Consider the following 15,217-nt stretch of genomic DNA (forward strand, 5'->3'; position numbering starts at 1 on the left):
TCTCTAGCGTGAGTAATATTGTCTGAAAGCTGAGTTTCTTCCTGTTAAGTGGGTATGACACATTCATAGTTTGTTAAATCTTAAGAAGCCCCCAGACGCTGTTTCTTGCAAGATTCTGCGTTTTGCCATCGGTACCGGGGCATGGGGCTTAACTGGACCATCGTTTTTCAGACACGTCCACTCTTCAGAAATCACCAGTGGGGTCACTGCTGATGTATTTAATGTAGTAGAACAAAAAGTGATCCGTCTCTTCAATGTGTCTCAACCACAGACCTTATTTCCAGCTAGTTTCCAAAAACATGTTCAAAAAACCCGTTGACTCCGAGACGAGGGAACAGGAAGTGGTAAAATGCTGACTCACTTCCTGGTTTGAGGACTCATTCCTGCACCACTCTATTAGACACATTAACAGACACAGAATGACATAGAGAGGACATATTTCTATAATTTGGAGGTATCTCTTATAGCTAAAGAGACTTCAGTTTTGAAATATATCTACATCGCCTCTCAGACCATGCTTTTTTAAATGTGAGCCCCGGTCTCTCGGTCCACAGCAACATCCTGACCCTGATGATGTTCTGTTGACGCAGCACGTTCAGTCTATGGGATGCATTCATAAACACAATGACCTTTGACCTTGCCCCTCAACCTTTGAACCCTCCTTCTGTCTCATCAACCCGCTGACGAGTCGGTGAGAAGATAACCTGTCACACACACACTTTTACAGGATGCATGAGTACACACACACACACACACACACACACACACACACACACACACACACACACACACACACACACACACACACACACATCTGCAATTTTGATAGAAGGAAATCCTCATGCAGCTAAAATCTCTTAAATTTCTCTTTAATTTAAAACATAAAACAAGTGTATGGTGGTCGACAGGTGCAAAGGCGCCAATGGCCAACCTTACAAATAGGAGAAATGTGCTACACTTTCAGAAACAAATATATAAACACAAATGTTCGTGTACACATGAAGAAACATCTTCAGCAACTTGACAACACCTGCAGCATTTAGAGAACATTCATCAACTTGAGGAGACATGCGCAGCGTTTACTAAAAGCTGCGGAAACCAAACGCTGCAAATACAAACGCTGCAAGAAGCTCAAAACACAACGAAGACCAGGGGACACTAAAGAGTGACGCACACAGCTGGGAGACCAGGGGACACTAAAGAGTGACGCACACAGCTGGGAGACCAGGGGATATTAAAGAGTGACGCACACAGCAGGGAGACCAGGGGACACTAAAGATTGACACACACAGCTGGGAGACCAGGGGACACTAAAGAGTGACGCACACAGCTGGGAGACCAGGGGACACTAAAAAGTGACGCACACAGCTGGGAGACCAGGGGACACTAAAGAGTGACGCACACAGCTGGGAGACCAGGGGATATTAAAGAGTGACGCACACAGCTGGGAGACCAGGGGACACTAAAGAGTGACGCACACAGCTGGGAGACCAGGGGATATTAAAGAGTGACGCACACAGCTGGGAGAACAGGGGACACTAAAGAGTGACACACACAGCTGGGAGACCAGGGGATATTAAAGAGTGACGCACACAGCTGGGAGACCAGGGGACACTAAAAAGTGACGCACACAGCTGGGAGACCAGGGGACACTAAAGAGTGACGCACACAGCCGGGAGACCAGGGGATATTAAAGAGTGACGCACACAGCTGGGAGACCAGGGCACACTAAAGAGTGACGCACACAGCTGGGAGACCAGGGATCACTAAAAAGTGACGCACACAGCTGGAAAACCAGGGGACATTAAAGAGTGACACACACAGCTGGGAGATCAGGAGACATTAAAGAGTGACGCACACAGCTGGGAGACCAGGGGACATTAAAGAGTGACGCACACAGCTGGGAGACCAGGGGACACTAAAGAGTGACACACACAAATGGGAGACCAGGGGATATTAAAGAGTGAAGCAAACGGCTGGGAGACCAGGGGACACTAAAGAGTGACGCACACAACTGGGAGAACAGGGGATATTAAAGAGTGACGCACACAGCTGGGAGACCAGGGGATATTAAAGAGTGACGCACAGAGCTGGGAGACCAGGGGACACTAAAGAGTGACGCACACAGCTGGAAGACCAGGGGACACTAAAAAGTGACGCACACAGCTGGGAGACCAGGGGACACTAAAGAGTGACGCACACAGCTGGAAGACCAGGGGACACTAAAGAGTGACGCACACAGCTGGAAGACCAGGGGACACTAAAGAGTGACGCACACAGCTGGAAGACCAGGGGACACTAAAGAGTGACGCACACAGCTGGGAGACCAGGGGACACTAAAGAGTGACGCACACAGCTGGAAGACCAGGGGACACTAAAAAGTGACGCACACAGCTGGGAGACCAGGGGACACTAAAGAGTGACGCACACAGCTGGAAGACCAGGGGACACTAAAGAGTGACACACACAGCTGGGGGACCAGGGGACACTAAAGAGTGACACACACAGCTGGGAGACCAGGGGACATTAAAGAGTGACGCACACAGCTGGGAGACCAGGGGATATTAAAGAGTGACGCACACAGCTGGGAGACCAGGGGACACTAAAGAGTGACACACACAGCTGGGAGACCAGGGATCACTAAAGAGTGACGCACACAGCTGAGAGACCAGGGGATATTAAAGAGTGACGCACACAGCTGGGAGACCAGGGGATATTAAAGAGTGACGCACACAGCTGGGAGACCAGGGCACACTAAAGAGTGACACACACAGCTAGGAGACCAGGGGACACTAAAGAGGGACGCACATAGCTGGGAGACTAGGGGACACTAAAAAGTGACGCACACAGCTGGGAGTCCAGGGGACACTAAAAAGTTAGGCACACAGCTGGGAGATCAGGGGACACTAAAGAATGACGCACACGGCTGGGATACCAGGGGACACTAAAGAGTGACGCACACAGCTGGGAGACCAGGGGACACTAAAAAGTGACGCACACACAGCTGGGACCGGAGCACAGTCTGATGACAAATAAATTGTTGGCGACTAAAAAAAGTTGACTTGAATAAAGTTGATAAAAAAAAAAGAATTGACCAAAATGAAGAAATTTCCAAATAAAAGAAATCAAATGAATGTGAGCGACTAAAAGGCCCCCTTTATCATAAACTGGAGTTGTGTTTCCGATTGTTTAGTATTAGCATCGTTAACGCCCCATAAACACTCTTTAGGAGCAGATGTTGTGTCATGTGCGAATAGTCTGGTAAAGGCCCAAGACATGGAGTAATGCAGGAGTATAGTTAAATTGACGTTATGTTACACAAACTTAAAGAACTCAACATGTGTCACTACTGGCATTACAGGCAAATCAAAATGCATCTAAGATCAGTTTGTAAGCTATTCAGAAACTCAACATATATAATATATTATAAAACGGACAAGTCAAATCAAGCAATCTGATTGGTTCTTAGCCGTGATATACTGAGCGTATACCACGGGTAGAATTGTAAATTACTTTTCAAAACAAGTCAGTATCCCTCCGCGACTGAGAAAAACAGTATACCGTCGGGCCGAACCACGCCCCTTAGCTGTGATATAATGAGCATATACCACGGCCTGTCGTGAGCTATTGCTTAAATGATACCCTCTTTCTTATCTTGCTAGAAGCGCTCTAGACACCCAGATGTTCTCTGACCTTCAGTAATCATGTGGTCATGTGCTTTTTGCTTCCTGTAAACACTCCCAACGTGGGCACTTTTACGGCAAAGAGAGAAGTTACAGGCAGTTTGAGTGGGATTTGTTGGCTGTGGTTTGTAAACACAACAATCAGAGTTGTTTACCTCCTACTCAAGAAAAACCCACACAGTATTTACTTTCGTTTTCAGATGAGATTTGTACGTTTGCATTTATTTAATGGAGTTTGTTTCTGGATCTGGATCCTTTGTGGCTATGCCAGGGTCAACGTGTGACAATTTAAACGTTTTTGCTTTCATATAAAGTCAATTTTCTTAAATATCTTCCAAAATCCATGAAGAAACATTTTCGTTAGAGGGCTTTACAATCTAATGCAACATTTCAAGATGTCTTCAAGTACATTTTTGCTTTCATATCAAGTCAGATAAATTCCTTTCAAGAATACCATCATTTACAAGCTGCCTCTCAGGTCTTTCTTTTACCAGCAGATTATTCAAGCGATCCAATAAACGCACATGAAACTATGCTAGGAAAATTATTTATAACATTGGAAAGGTGGCGTTTTCAATTTAAGACCCTATAATACTCTCTCCAGAGATGAATGCTTTAAATTCCTTCTCAGTAAATGACAGATTTTCCTGTACCACACACACCATATTAAACCCTTTAATCCGATCAGAAGAGACTTCACATATATATGTTAAAGCAATACATCATCTCCAGCCCATAGCCATCCCCTTTCTGCAGATTAATCCCCCCCCCCCCAGGTCTCAGGTTCGCCCCTTAACGAGTTATTTCTACAATATGTCAGCCGTGCCCCGCAGAGCAAACAGTACAAGCTAGATTTGAAAGCTCCACATGTTCGGGTCATTATGGGAAACCATGTGAGGATTGAGTCATCGTCTGCCCCCCTAGCCCCCCCCCCCCTGAATGAAAGGCTCAGTATTGACATGATGAATGGCCTGGAGGTCGTGGTTTACACGTGAACATAATCATGCTAACACACACTTAGAGGCTACTTAGCTGAGCAAACTCTCCTGAAGAATCCACTCACATGTGTCAAAGGGGGGGTTGTCTGCGTGTCGGTTCAGATGCCTAAAGGCTTGTCAGGGTGATGAAGATCCTGTACGAGGTGAATTGTATACGTTTCCTCTGTGCGGGGAGTATTCAAGGGGCTGTTAGAGTTTCTAAATGCCACTTTTCTAATGTCATACATCGTTTTTATATCATAGGTTTTTTGTGTGTACATTGGATTGCTTAAGTAGTCTGCTAGAGAGGATGCATCAAAGTGGTTTGTGGTAGTTTTCTGTACTTATAATCAGAATCGGGATCAGAATACTTATCAGAATATTTAAAAAAAATACAATATAATATATTAAAATGAAATAAAGTGAACTAAAGTACATTTTTATAAATATAATCAAGCAAATTAAAGACTGAAAAACAACTACAAAGAGATGAATGACTGAAACGAGACGAAACCATTCAATCCAATCCACTTTATTTATATAGCACATATTAAAAACAGAGGGTTTACCGAAGTGCTTTACAGCCACATAACATTATATAATATTACAATAATAGATAAAAGCCACACATAAGAATAGATGGGGGCTATGGACAGACAAATAAAAGCATAAACATCGATGAAACAAAGCTCAAACTGACTCGAAAACAAGACAAATACAATGACTCAAATAGATACTGCTAAAAACAGACACTAATAACTACCAGGAAATGCAGAAATAACGTAAAAAAATACACAATTAAGACTAAAAAAGAGTTAAATACAGACCAAAATATAATTTAAATAACAATAATAAAGAGACACAAAATGTCTTAAAGTAGACTTTTAGTAGAGTTTCGGCCCGTCCACACAGGCATGAAAAAAATCTTGAAAAATCTTGAAGCTGGGCGTGTCTGAAGATTAGCGATTTTTCGCGAGCAACGCGACCAACAACCAATCACATGAATCTCCCGCCCCCGACATACAAAGCAATAGCAATGTTAAAACGAAGTAAACTGGATATAAACTCTCCAAACAGGCGAAAACCTACCAGTTTCACCCACTGTCTCTGCCACCTCCCTCCATGCCTGGTTCCTCCGGTTTGTATCCCGGTAAATAGTTCTGGTCGTAAAGAACCGGTTGATTTACTACCGTAATATCTCGTTTGGAATATGGGGAAATGAACTGCGGTCTGGCTCTCCCAGCTTGCACGCGGTTTGATTGGCTAGCGCTTGTACTGGCGGGATTTGCATAAACGGGATTTGATTGGCTGATGCCAGCTTCGAAAGCAACGGGAGCATCAAAAGTTGAACATTGCTCAACTTTTGATGCTCACGATGCTTGCAAAGCCATGCTCCGCTCCCCACAATGCAGTTCGGCGAAGAATACAAATCTTCTTCGTCACCCCATTCAAGTGAATGGGCGAAGCTTTGAAAGATTTTTTTCATGCCTGTGTGTGGACGGGCCGTTAGGGTTTCTTGTTCCTTTGAGGACTTTTCTTTTTTTTAGCTAATCTTTCCACACACACACACACACACACACACACACACACACACACACACACACACACACACACACACACACACACACACACACACACACACACACACACACACACACACACTAAAGAGGGGACACCACCCTGTAAGAACAATGGAGAGAAGGTGAGAAAAAGTGCGATAAAACATGAATTCATGATATAAATAATCAAGAATACGTTGAACAAGAAAACACATTTCTTCCTCGTATCAACCTCTGTTAAATAGTTCTTATATGCCTCTCCACTAAAAGATAACATATGAGCTTCATTAGGTTGTTTCAGTTATATAAACAAGCCCATTGATTAAAACCAGCTCCTCTCTATCATGTGTCTGAAACGTTGTGAGTTGTGAACAGTGTTCTTCTGATGTGAGGAAGAAAGCAGGTTCCAGTTAAAGGACACTTCTCGATCTCTGTTATCTGTATTTGATTATCTTTGTTTGTGTACAATATCTGTTGTGTGCACAGCTCTGGTCACATGTTCTTCTTATAAATCTGATGGATTCAGTTTGTCTTAAAAGTAAGTAGTATTCATTGACCTCATAGCATAGCAATATAAGAACAAGTGTCCTCTTATTTATTTTTTTATACACAATTTGTTCTTTTTATGTTAGTATGCATTGATTTTGGGGATTGTTTTCTTATGCTTACTCTTTTCTTTGGTTAGGCAAGGCAATCAAACACCTTTCAATCTTAAGTACGGATATATACATGTATGGATAAATTATACTTTGATTACAGGTAACGTAATGCATAAATAACACATAATTTATCGTTTTGGACGGCTAATTCCTTAAGGGTACCAAGATGCCAGAGGTGGGAAGTAGTGAAGTGTAAATACTTTGTTACTGTACTTAAGTTTCTGGTATCAGTACTTTACTCCACTACTTATTTTACTGACAAGTTTTTACTTTGACTTCTTACATTTTGAACACAAATACCTGTACTTTCTACTTCTCACATGTTGAACTCAAATACCTGTACTTTCTACTTCTTACATGTTGAACACAAATACCTGTACTTTCTACTTCTTACATGTTGAACTCAAATACCTGTACTTTCTACTTCTTACATGTTGAACACAAATACCTGTACTTTCTACTTCTTACATGTTGAACACAAATACCTGTACTTTCTACTTCTTACATGTTGAACACAAATACCTGTACTTTCTACTTCTTACATGTTGAACACAAATACCTGTACTTTCTACTTCTTACATGTTGAACACAAATACCTGTACTTTCTACTTCTTACATGTTGAACACAAATACCTGTACTTTCTACTTCTTACATGTTGAACTCAAATACCTGTACTTTCTACTTCTTACATTTTGAACACAAATACCTGTACTTTCTACTTCTTACATGTTGAACTCAAATACCTGTACTTTTTACTTCTTACATTTTGAACACAAATACCTGTACTTTCTACTTCTTACATGTTGAACACAAATACCTGTACTTTCTACTTCTTACATTTTGAACACAAATACCTGTATTTTCTACTTCTTACATGTTGAACTCAAATACCTGAACTTTCTACTTCTTACATTTTGAACACAAATACCTGTACTTTCTACTTCTTACATGTTGAACTCAAATACCTGTACTTTCTACTTCTTACATGTTGAACACAAATACCTGTACTTTCTACTTCTTACATGTTGAACACAAATACCTGTACTTTCTACTTCTTACATGTTGAACTCAAATACCTGTACTTTCTACTTCTTACATGTTGAACACAAATACCTGTACTTTCTACTTCTTACATTTTGAACACAAATACCTGTACTTTCTACTTCTCACATGTTGAACACAAATACCTGTACTTTCTACTTCTTACATTTTGAACACAAATACCTGTATTTTCTACTTCTTACATGTTGAACTCAAATACCTGTACTTTCTACTTCTTACATCTTGAACACAAATACCTGTACTTTCTACTTCTTACATTTTGAACACAAATACCTGAACTTTCTACTTCTTACCAACAGGTAACAGGCATGAGCTTAGGGCCCGCTTTCCAGCCAGTTTCTGTGGGGTGACACATTCTGAGGTGAGGCAGAGCTCATCTGTGCCTCACCTCACCCCACAGTAACTGGCTTGAGCGCGCTCACAAAATAAGTGCCCGCGTTAAATTAGTGCCCGCGCTCCAGCAAGTTACTGTGGGTTTACGAGAGGCAGAGCTCGTCCCTGCCTCACTTCTCATCGCTACCCGTAGTTGTAGCGGAGCTCGGCAAATTTGCTGATTTTGACTTTAAAAAGCGATTGGAATCAGACATAAAGCAGATTTACAACACAGATCAGTGGAGACATTTTATTATTACTATTTAGTTTTTCTTTAGTTGTTTTTCCGTTACATTGCAGTATGACAGGTGCCTGCCTCCCCTGACCGCACGTCGCTGATGGGTAAGTGAATAGGAAATTGTCAAATATTATGCAGATAAATCTATGCCAATACCAAACCACAGAGAACAGAGAAGAGAACACACATACAATTTAGTGCAGTAAAAATCAGCATGAGCAGCCGGTCCAACAAGTAAATACAATGTATTTTATCCATACAGATACCCTAAATGAGACATAATAGGAAATAAAATAAAGTGCAAAAGAAATCTCTGAATGGTAAAGGCACAGGTGGACAAGAAAATAAGCTAGTGCAACAGCTCTGTGGCTCCCTCTAGAGGCAAAAGCGATACTCTGCGGATAACATGTCGTGTGACCTATCAACAGGCATTGATAACGGCAAGGAACAAAAAAAATAAGGAAAATATAAGAAGTCTAGCGGTGGAAAAACACACATGTCTGTCTGCGTGTTAACGGGATAATTAGAACCCATGTGAACTAATAGGTCAGACAAGTTACTTAGGTAGCCAGTAAGGCTAGTAAACTGGGCTAACGTTACCAAACCGCAGCAGTCAGGCGGAGGAGAAGGCATGAGAGCCGACACCAGATCGGTTAGCTGCAATAAAGTCCTTGGCCTCAGAAACGGAGGAAAGTCTCTTCCTGGCCCCATCCTTCAGTGTGATGTTAAGCCTCGCAGGGAAAACTAGTGCGGGCTTGAAACTCCGTTGGTAAAATTCAGACATCACCTCTTGGTATTCCCTGCTCCACTATCTCAGAAGGATAATCCTCGTAGATTGCAATCGGGGTCCCACGGTACTGCAGCTTGCCTCTCTTAGCTCTATCCTCAGGGATGATCTTATCTTTCTGATAGACTCTGTGGAGCCTGATGACCACGGGTCTCGGTCTCTGACCCGGTCCTGGCTTGTTGGAGAGTGTACGGTGCGCTCTGTCGCACTCCGGTGAAGACTCAAAAACGTTGTCCCCAAGGACCTCAGCCAGAAGTTCAGAAAAGAAGGTGGAGGGCTGAGGCCCTTCGATGGACTCAGGTATATGGGCTCAGAACAGTCTCATAATACACACATGCACACAGAAGGATTCACACTTGTATTTCCGGATCCACACTTGTGTTTTTCAATGCACACACAAATGTGTTCCGTTTCATAAACATGTAAATAAAATCCAAATACAGAAAAAAGTTTTACAGAAGTATTTTTGATCCACACATATTTGTTTTCCGTTTAAATCCCCTGAACCTACAAACACAAACCGCTCTCTGTGCACGGATCGCTGTGCATTCGTGTGTGGGTTTTTTGAGACTCCCCTGACGCTCACCCGATTCGTACTTGTAATTTCTCTCATCTATAGCCAATCAGATGTCTCCTCCAGTCTAAGCCAATCACATGAGCGCGCCCCCACGAGGGTATGATTTCTTGCGTTCATGACACTTCATATACGCATTTTGCGCAGTCCGGTCAGCTCGCTAAACAGAGGGCGGAGCTTCAGGTGATCATGCAGAGCTGCGTGTCTCCGTCAGACTCAGCAGCTGATCTGATCTCTCTTTCTCTCGTCCGGTTACACTTCACTCTCGTTTATGTCCATATCGATCCAGCTCTCCTGATCGGCCTTTATAGAGAGCACCGATCAAACTATTTAGAGTGAATATCGGCCGATAATGACCGGCGGGGCGGGGCTCCCCCCGTTCACAGTTCACTGTCTAGCACTGGGTTCGTAGTGCACTGATCGATTAGGCTAAGCTAACCTGTAGCTGCTCCCTCCAGTCCACACTCACAACAACTTCATACGGACATAAATAAAGCAGCTGTATTCGCCATACAGGAAACACACATTTAAAACGGTTTTGCCTGCCGTGTTTGTGTACACACAAGCATTCATCAATGGTTCGGAAAGTGGCGCTGTACCTTAATAATATAAAGGCTTGTATTTGTGTGCATTTCCTGTTCGAAAACTGAGAGTGGAGGTGTCCTGAGATTAGCGCATGCAGGCAGGCTCCATGGACCTGTCAGCTCCGGACTGCGCAAAATGCGTACATGAAGCGCTACGTCATGAACGCAAGAAATCTACCCTCGTGGGGGCGCGCACATGTGATTGGCTTAGAATTGAGGAGACATCTGATTGGCTATAGATAGAAAAAATTGCAAGTACGAATCGGCTGACCGTCAGGGGAGTCTCAAAAAACCCACACATGAATGCACAGCGATCCATGCACAGAAAGCGGTTTGTGTTTGCAGGTTCAGAGGTTTTAAACGGAAAACAAATATGTGTGGATCAAAAATACACATTTAAAACTTTTTTCTGTATTTGGATTTTATTTATATGTATATGAAACGGAACACATTTGTGTGTGCATTAAAAAATACAAGTGTGGATCCGGAAATACAAGTGTGAATCCTTCTGTGTGCATGTGTGTATTATGATACTGTTCTGAGCCCATACAGGTAGAATGATCCTGATATTGTTACGGCGGCTGCGAGACTCGAGGTCCGTCAACTTAGCTTGTAGTTTGGTATTATTCTCAGCTAGCTTAGCACACATCGATTCCAAACTTTGTATGCGTCCGTCTTGTTCGTTAGTGTTGGATTCAAGCGAATTAATTGAGTGGGTATGATCGGACTGTGGTTTGAGTCTAGTTTGGCTTCGAGCGTAGATATAGTAGACTTGAAATCCACAGAGATAGCATTCCGGTGTTGTTCCAGTTGGTTAGCCAAGGCCGCCATGTTGAAGTCACCGCCATTTGCCGGTAGACTGCTCCTTCTTGCCAGATCTCTGCTGCTTGGAAGCCATAATCCAGAACCAGAGTGTTCAGAGAGGAATAATTATCCACCAGGAGATGGCCAAAGGCAAAACTATGGGGATTTAAAACAGTAACTTAATAAAAGTTACGGGAGCTAGATTCGACACTGCCTACTCCATCTTGCCCCACCGGAAGTCTCTACTTCTCTAATTTGCCAAACAGGCTGGTTCCTTTAGTCTGAATGTGTGTTTGGTGGCGTGATCATTATTATTTAGAGTCATTGCGTGCCTATTGATTTGAACACGATCCGTGTATCCATCATTTCCTGGTCTTCTCTAAAGAAGAGGGACCAATGAAAACGTTGTCATGTTGCCGTTGGTAACCATGGAAACATTCATTAGCTAACAATGACATTATTGTTCTATTAATATAAAGGGAGGTCAGGTACTCTTTAAAACAGCTGCTAGTTATGGGTACTTTTTACTGAAGTACATTTCAAAGCCTCTTTACTTTGACTTGAGTAAATAAGTTTAGTCAGTACTTCTACTTTCACCAGAGTATTTTTAAACACAAGTATCTGTACTTCTACTTGAGTAAAGGATGTGTGTACTTTTGCTTTCTCTGCGAGATGCTACTTGTTCATAAACGACCCGATCATGTCATCATTCCCCTTCAGCATTGATCAAATCTGGCAGTTTAATACCTTTGACTTCCAATCATTACCTGACAGCTGGAGGAACACTGAAGTGTAATCCAGTAAATCAGTCTGTGATGAAGGTGGAGTTGTTCGGAAAACCAGTTGCAATGATCCGCATCCCAAAACCCAGCGGGACAAAGCATTCCTGCATCGCATTAGTTTGAATAAAGACGGAGAAGAAATGCTGCCTGACGCACTGAGACCACACTGTTTCCCAAATCAATCCCACATGCAGCTTTGTAACTGGAATGCTAACAGTTTTAGAGCTGTGAAAGGCTGGGAATGTGGGGAAGAAAACATGGAACAATAACTCTGGGATCTTAGAGGAAAAAGGAAGACATTAGCATAATGTTACAACCTTTATGTGACGCATCAGTCCTTGTTATTCACCTCTGGATCGTATTATTATCAGACTTGTACTTTACTTGAGTATTTCCATTTTATGCTACTCTGTTCTTCTACTCCACTACAGTTCAGAGGTACATGGTGTACTTGTACTCCACTGCATGTATGTAATCCCTTTAGTTACTTCACAGATCTGAATGAATGATGTGAAATCTAACCAAGTGTTGAATCAGACTTTAGTTCCACCTGGAGTAAATCCACCAGCTACCCTGCAGTATACAAAGTCATTCAAACTAGCTGCACCTTTACCAGCTTTGAGAACACTTTCATGATCAATCATTATAAAACATATCATATCTATTATTCTGAAATGGACCAATCTGCACAATGACTACTTTTACTGTCTTTCACTATATTTTGATGAGAATACTTTTATACTTTCACTTGAGGAACATTTTGAATGCAGGACTTTTACTGTAACAGAGTATTCCTACACTCTGGGACTATTACTCAAGAACAAGATCTGAGTACTTCTACTTTTACTCAAGTATAAGATCTGAGTACTTCTACTTTTACTCAAGTATAAGATCTGAGTACTTCTACTTTTACTCAAGATCTGAGTACTTCTACTTTTACTCAAGTACAAGATCTGAGTACTTCTACTTTTACTGAAGTACAAGGTCTGAGTACTTCTACTTTAACTCAACTACAAGATCTGAGTACTTCTACTATTACTCAAGATCTGAGTACTTCTACTTTTACTCAAATACAAGATCTGAGTACTTCTACTTTTACTGAAGTACAAGATCTGAGTACTTCTACTTTAACTCAAGTACAAGATCTGAGTACTTCTACTTTTACTGAAGTACAAGATCTGAGTACTTCTACTTTTACTCGAGGACAAGATCTGAGTACTTCTACTTTTACTCAAGAACAAGATCTGAGTACTTCTACTTTTACTCAAATACAAGATCTGAGTACTTCTACTTTTACTGAAGTACAAGATCTGAGTACTTCTACTTTTACTCAAGAACAAGATCTGAGTACTTCTACTTTTACTGAAGTACAAGATCTGAGTACTTCTACTTTTACTCAAGAACAAGATCTGAGTACTTCTACTTTTACTCAAATACAAGATCTGAGTACTTCTACTTTTACTTAAATACAAGATCTGAGTACTTCTACTTTTACTGAAGTACAAGGTCTGAGTACTTCTACTTTTACTCAAATACAAGATATGAGTACCTCTGCATCTAGGCTAGCAAAAAAACGGTGAATGTAAGATTTGTTGACACTTTAATGATTCCCATGTGGAAGGTTAGCCATCCAAGTGAAGAACAGTACAAGGAATTGAAAGGCCATACCTAGCTGTAGGCATGTACTGAGACTAGATGCAGAGAGTGTACGAGGATAAATTGTGCAAAAAAGTATTAAATATGTATTCGCCATATGTGCAGTTTTCAAGAGTCTTGTTGTTATACTGCTGAAAAGATTGGATAACGACTTACAGACTTCCATGTTGGGAGAGCACGGGGACTATTAACCTTGAATACAAGCCACACACACACACACACACACACACACACACACACACACACACACACACACACACACACACACACACACACACACACACACACACACACACACACACACACACACACACACACACACACACACACACACATACACACACACTCACACATCAAAATAGAAATCCCATGCCTTGCGGAAGGAAATAGCAGATGTATAATGGAGCGCAGATGAGGATGATAATGAAATCTGGCGACGTTTGCATTGCAGAGGCGGATATGTTTCGTGGATTTTAAAGTTGATGATAGCGATCTTTAATAAGCCTGTAAATGTGTTAGGCCTCTTAGTTTGTTGAGTCTTTGGATAATCTTAATAGAGGAGGAAATGTCCCTCTTCCTAAATTTGATTTAGTAATTCCTCATTGTTTGGATATATTATTGTGTCAGTTTGTTTAAAAGATAACATATAGTTATACGTTTCCTCATCTAATCATGTCTGTTGTTGTTATTTCCTACATTTTCGCACATTACGTGCTCCGATAAACTCCAAATATTGACAACCATTTACAGTAATGTCTGTATAGGTAAGGTTAAACTGGCTGCTAATAAAGTGCTGCTCTAATGAGTCCTAAAACCTGAAAATGAGTCAGCATTTTTGTCCTTCTTGTTCCCTTATCTGGTTTTTTTACATGTGATTTTAGTAAGATGCCTCATAAAGGGACTAACAGCTTATACGTCTTATTTCACTAAATAAAAAATGCTTTTAAATTCCCTAATTATAGAGTTTTAACGTGTCTTAAAAACGTGGTAGCTAACAAATGCTATTAGCTCGCTAATTAGCTAGGTAGCTAACTAGGGCTAGATTAGCAGACCCAATTACCCTTTGAAATTAACAGTGTCTTTTCGGCATCAGTATAGAGGTACAGTACGTAACTTAAATAGTGAAAAAACCCACATGTATGCCTTTAATTTCTATATGTGTTTACCAGTGGCGGCCGGCCCATAGGGGTGCTAGGGGCGCCGCCCCCCCTCTTCCCACATGTTTGATTGTCATTCAAAATAAAATTTAAAATTTAAAAAAATATTTCCAAAATATATATTTTTTATTTTTATTTTTAAAGAACAAGGTAAATATTATATAGTTGGTATCAGTAAAATGTATAATCTACAATAAAATCTCGTTTAAAATTGTTTTACGATGTCTAAAGTTACTGATAAGTCACATGTTTCCTGCCTGGCCGCTGCGTGTATCATTACCCTCTCTCGTCCGGGCTGTAGAAAGGAGCCCTCAGCCAGAGC

The 15,217-nt window shown here is 41.5% G+C and overlaps 1 protein-coding gene across 2 annotated transcripts in view; it reads right to left on the reverse strand.

Annotated features, from left to right (window-relative positions):
* LOC307030394 (uncharacterized protein) overlaps positions 1–12,189 on the reverse strand; it is a 48,221-nt gene extending 36,032 nt beyond the window's left edge. Inside the window, exon 1 of one of the 2 annotated variants that reach the window (XM_079666768.1) lies at positions 12,068–12,189. The gene's annotated coding sequence lies outside the window, so the exon portion shown is untranslated. The remainder of the gene's footprint in view (positions 1–12,067) is intronic. The other variant, XM_079666767.1, reaches the window with a different exon arrangement.
* Positions 12,190–15,217: the final 3,028 nt, after the last annotated feature.

The sequence above is a fragment of the Notothenia rossii genome (assembly GCF_949606895.1).
Source record: "Notothenia rossii genome assembly, chromosome: 2".
NCBI lineage: Eukaryota > Metazoa > Chordata > Actinopteri > Perciformes > Nototheniidae > Notothenia > Notothenia rossii.